The sequence below is a fragment of the Macaca fascicularis genome, chromosome 7 (assembly GCF_037993035.2).
Source record: "Macaca fascicularis isolate 582-1 chromosome 7, T2T-MFA8v1.1".
Taxonomy (NCBI): domain Eukaryota; kingdom Metazoa; phylum Chordata; class Mammalia; order Primates; family Cercopithecidae; genus Macaca; species Macaca fascicularis.
This window is the reverse complement of record NC_088381.1, coordinates 4,324,016-4,330,015: the sequence shown is the minus strand read 5'-3', so window position 1 is coordinate 4,330,015 and position 6,000 is coordinate 4,324,016.

Below are 6,000 nucleotides of genomic sequence, written 5' to 3'. Positions count from 1 at the left end.
TATGTTTGTGTGTGTGTGTGTGTGTGTGTGTGTGTGTGTGTGTGTGTGTGTGTTTGAGACAAGGTCTCACTCTGTCACCCAGACTGGAGTGTAGTGGCACTATCTTGGCTTACTGCAAAGTCCACCTTCCAGGCTCAAGTGATCCTCCCACCTCAGCCTCCCAAATAGCTGGGACTACAGCCACCACCATGCCCAGCTGATGTTTTTGTGTTTTCATAGAGCCAATATCTCACCATGTTGTCCAGGCTGCTCCCAGACTCCTGGGCTCAAGTTATCCACTCCACTGGGCCTCCCAAGTGATAGGATTACAGGCATGACCCATTGCACCTGGCTATGTTTTTCAGAAATTTTCTATCTTAAGGTTTTACATTTTAATCTATGATTAATTTTGAATTATTTTTAATATATACTACAAAATAAGGGTGCACATTTTGGTTCTGATTTTTGGTATATGAATATTCAATTGTTCAAGAACCATTTGTTGCAAACTGTCCTTTCTCCATTAAATTTCTTTGGAACATGAGTCAAAAATCTACCAACCATAAATGTGTAGGTCTATTTCTGGGTGCTAAGTTGTTCCATTTATCTAAATATATATCCTTACACCAAAACACACTATCTGTACTAATACTGCATTACATTAAATTTTGAAATAGGTAACGTGAGTACCCCAACATTGTTCCTCCTTTTCTTAATGTGTTTGGATATTCTACTTTTACTTTCTAATATAAATTTTAGAATCTATTTGTTGATTTCTAAAAAAAATTCATAATGGGATGTTGATTGAGGATGTAGTGAATGCATAGATTAAAATGTAAGAATCGCTCTCTTAATATTGACCTTCCAATTCATGAAATTAGTATATCGCTATATTTATTTAGATCTTTTAAAACTAATCTCATCAGTGTTTTCTAATTCCCAGAGTACAAATTTTGCCCAATTTATCTCTAAGAATATCATTTTATACTGCTGTAAATATATTTTAACTTCAATACTCAATTTGTCATTATCACTACAAGGGAAGACAGTTGATTTTCACCTATGCATTTTTGCAAACTAAGAAAATCTAGTGACAACCATGTGGTATATATATTGCTACATGTGAGGCATGGATAAATAAACAACAAACATTCATTTCTCCTATATTTGAGACATCAGTCAAGCTGATATTCGAACATATAGGCAATAAAAATCATATTAGAGAGGCTGCATAGGTATGTGGAAATCCACAAAATGCATGTGCATACAACCCTAATGTAAATATTCACTGAAGGTATCCTGCAGGAAGTAATTTAAGATTGAACACATGAATAAGTAGCTGAAAAACGATGCAAATTTAAGCTGGGAAAGACAAAAGAATGATTAGTATTCATGTAGAAACCACGACATGTATACAAGTCAAAATATTTGAGGCATCACAAGGAGAACAGCAATTAGAGTACACATGAAGGAAGTTACAAATCTATGTCACAGCTAGATTTTTAAGAAATTATGTGGGGTTGAGGCTTAACCCCTGCATTGGCAAAGAAAAAGTTATAGGTGATGAAAATAGACAACCTAAAGTCCAGGAAAACTGTCCACACAAAATTTTAGTATTTTCAAGGTAGAAGCTTCTCTTGACTGAGTTGGACCTCCCTGTGAAAAATACGAAATCAGAAAACGAACTCTCCACCTAGAAAACGACGTTTCAGTACCAAGCATAGGTTCCTTTCACGCCTAAACCTCTACTTACTTGCATTGCAGAAGTACCTGCTACACTATAGTTTTGGGCATGAGGGACCCCTGTGCTCACAGCGCCATCTAGCATCAACAGAAAGAGGGGGCTGATGACAATAGAAAGGGGGGCTGATGGCAGTCTTAATATCAGGAGGGGGAAAAAAAACACAAAACAAAACAGATGGCGGTCCAGCATCCAGGAACTGCTGTGTTCATTTGAGTAGGATTTTTCTTATATTCGTTTAAAAACTGAAACATAATTCATAATTGCTGCAGGGGCTAGGGGTGAAATTTAATTGGTAACTATTCCCAATAAAGACTCAGGGAATCCTGGCCAAGACCACTTTTCCTGTCATTTAACGCAAGGGTTGAAAGGTCGAAATGAATCCCATTACGCTAATTGATTTCATTTACAAACATGGATGTATAGGAGTGTGTTACTATGCACGGAATCATACTTCAGATGTGACTGTAAAACGAATTCACCTGACTTTGCAGTGTCCCATTAAACCCGGAACTGTGTGTTTCCATACACATTACTCTATTTGGCAGCACTACAGTTCATAAGATGAATGTAATTTCTTAGACTAAAGCCTTAACGGGTTATTATTCTTTCAAATGTTTTCTAATGTGATATAGATGTCGGGCGTATCCGCTCAAGTATACGTGGCGGGGCCGGGGTCCCGATCCCCCGTCGGAGCGAGCGGCGCCGCAGACCCCAGCTCCTCGGTTTTCACAGGGATGCCGGCAGGAAGTGCGCCATTGTCCGGCGCAGCGAAAGATCCCGCATTGCGCTGTGGGAAGGTCACATGACAGAGGGGGAAGACGGTGGCGGCAGGAGCCGATCCACTTCGCGCATGCGCGGCTCCGGTGGCGTGGACGACGCTGGTCTCCCCTCACTGTTTCCGTTTCCGGGCGAGTCTGTTCGGCTTATGGCGTTTGCCAGGAGTCTCTTATCCGCCGCTTGCGCCGCACAAAACCTTTAACCCGCGTTTTACCCGTAAAAATTTTCCTTTTCAGGCTTCTTATCATTGTTTTGGTTCTTGCTCCTGTATTAACTTTGTTTTTGTTTTTCTTTGTTTGTTTGTTTTTGTGATGGAGTCTCGCTGTGTCGCCCATGCTGGTGTGCGGTGGCGCGATCTCGGCCCACTGCAAGCCCCGCTTCCCGGGTTCACGCCATTCTCCTGGCTCTCAGCCTCCCTAGTGGCTGGGACTACAGGCGCCCGACACCTCGCCCGGCTTTTTTTTTTTTTTTTTTTTTTTTTTTTTTTTTTTTTTTTTTTTTTTAGTAGGGACGGCGTTTCACCATGTTAGTCAGGGTGGTCTCGATCTCCTGAACTCATGATCTGCCCGCCTCAGCCTCCCAAAGTGCTGGGATTACAGGCGTGAGCCACCGCGCCCGGCCGTATTAACTTTGTTTTAACCTAAGATTTGTTTCTTTTTCCCAGAAAAATACCTTGGTGTTTCTGCAACACCCTCTTTTCAGAAACTGCACAGACCATGATTTTATACCCTTTTTTTAAATGTTAGTAATTTTCTTTTTTTTTTTTTTTTTTGCATTCATCTGAAAAATTGAAGTATTTTTCAGTAATCCTGAAATACTGTCATTTTTTAAGGGATACTTCTTTAATCATGTTTGTATTTCCCCTGAGATTCTCGATTGACTCTCTTTTTATCTTTTCCAACTAAGTACCTGTCATACGAGAGGTATTGTGGGGGCTTCAAGGTAAAACTTTCTCCCAATGCCTTTATATACATTAAAAAATACCATTTTTTATTTAAACAAAAAGTTGTACGAGGGTGAAAGAAGTTTCTCAGCTATATGCTTTTCTCTGTATCCTGACTTTCCTTACTTCATCACTCTATCCATCACTTTACAACTGATCATTCAATCCCAAAATTGTTTTGCTAATCGATTTATTAAACTTGTGCCTTCCATTTGAAGAACCAGGGTTTACCCAAGGCCTGGTTTTTCCTGGGACACTGGGAGAACACAAGATCTGATTCCCAGTGCCAGAGAGATGGTCACATAGGAAGAAACAGGTCATGGGTCAGACAAGAGCCACAAGGGCATCTGCCGATGTAAACACATTTCCTGTTAGACGGACACTTGGTTATGAGTCAGACACTTAATGGCTTAGGGCGTTGGCCTCGTAAAAGAAGTATCCCATGAAAGGCACGCTGTAAACACCCGTTTCCAGCCCCCCTTCATCTCCCATTACTGCAGAGTTGATAGCCATTCTGGTACCAGGACCCGGATATAGTTGGGAGTTCTCAGAACCGGAGGTCAGAGTTGGCCTGTACAGTACCTCTAGGAGTCTAAATAAGGGCTACCTACTGGAAGTCAATGAAACAAAGATTTAAGATGGATCTAAATGGAAATTATATATATATATATCAATTAAACTGCTATACATTGATATATATATCAAACTGCTATACATATAATAGTCTGATTTTATACATGTGAACTTGAAAGCAAAAATGAAAGTAATTCATAAATGAACTCGCAATATCTTGAAACTCTAATTCTGATCTGAAATGGACTTTGATTCAGAGTCATGGATGTCTTCCACCATCTGTGCCATGAAGAGAGATGCCAATGAGGCATTCCTTAGTAAATGAGGCTGCACCACTCTGTGATTTCAACCTGTCCTGCTGACACCTTTCTGCATGTTTTGCTGCAGGTGACAGGAAATAGCAGAAGGTTTCAAAACAAGTTCATCCATGTGTAGACAATGAAAACTATGTCATGGCTGCAAGCAGGCTAACAGAATTGTAATAACGTTTGACAGAAAATAATACAAAAAAAAAGTGAAATATAAGAAGGATATGGAAATATTTATCAAAGGAGTCATATTAGTAGAGCTGGATCTTAGAGAACAAGAACATCTTCCTTGATCAAAGGGGCAAAACTTTCCAGAAGGAGAGAAAAGGAGCATATGAGGTAGAAGTAGCATGATCCATAAGAGGGTCTCTACAGTGGCTTGAGAATGGGGAGACAAGAAGAGTCTGAGGGGAACAGCAGGGTTTATGCCTGTTCTGAGAACAGAAAGGAGCAAAAAAAAGTTCATTTTCAAGTTCAAATCCTCTTCAGATTGAAAGATAGAGTTAATTGGGGAAAAGACAAAAATACAGGTAAAGACTTCGAGAGATTCATATGTAAGATTAAATATTTTTTTAAAAAAATCTGTGTTGCTCTTTGGCCACTGCATGTGTTGGACTCACAGGGGAAAATACTTCTAAAATTTATGTCCTCTGATTTCAGTCTAGTGGGAATTCAGAAAACTTAACAAAATCCAAACTATAAGTGGAAGTGTGCCCTTGGGAACTGAGAGGACAGGCATGAGACCTGTAATGGGATGGACAAGGAAGGCCTCTAGGATGAGGAACATTGGAGGAGATTCTGAAGATTGAGGAACAGTTTTTGACCAAACGGAGGAGGGGAATTAGAAGAGGAAGAAGTGTGTCCATGGCACAGGCCAGGGCATGAGAATGGGGCAGTGGATTTGAAGGAATTCTGGGAGTTACCGTTTGTAGATAATAGGAGTAAAAAGGGAAGAGCACTGTGGGACTGGATGTTAATCCAGTGATGTTTCTCCATGAACATATACTTGTTCAGACATCTGAGCCTAGTCTACATGTCTCCTTATGCTGTTTGATATTCTCCTACAAGCCTCATGATTGTTTTTGGTGTCTGAGAGCATAACATACGTTACAATTCCAGAAAAACACGCAAGGGCTGGGAGGAAGAAATTTGTATTATTTCACTCAAGTAATGTCCCATCACCTTTGTAATAGTCTATTGTTTTAGCACATCTCATGTCCTGTTCACTGTCAGGCGTGGAGGATTATACTACAGGGCTTTGTAAAACAACAGGTAGGGCTCATTGAGCACCATCTTATGGGCTACCTGTCACATTGGGTCTTCCAATCTGCTGTAGTTTCTCAGTCTATTTTGCATGACTTTGACACTTTTGAAAAGAACTTATCAGGAATTTTGTGGGGTTTCCCACAATATTGATTTGTCTCATGTCTTCTCGTGATTAGAGTGGGGACATGGGTAAATTAAACATGTCTGAGTTTGATGACAAGAAAAACTGTACAATATACTATTAAGTAAGCTAAGGCTAGGCACAGTGGTTCATGCCTGTGATCCCAATCCTTTGGTAGGCTGAGGCAGAATTGCTTAAGCCCAGGAGTTCAAAATCAGGCTGGGCAACATGGTGAGACCCCCATCTCTACAATAAATTTTTAAAATTAGCCAGGGTTCGTGGCACTTTC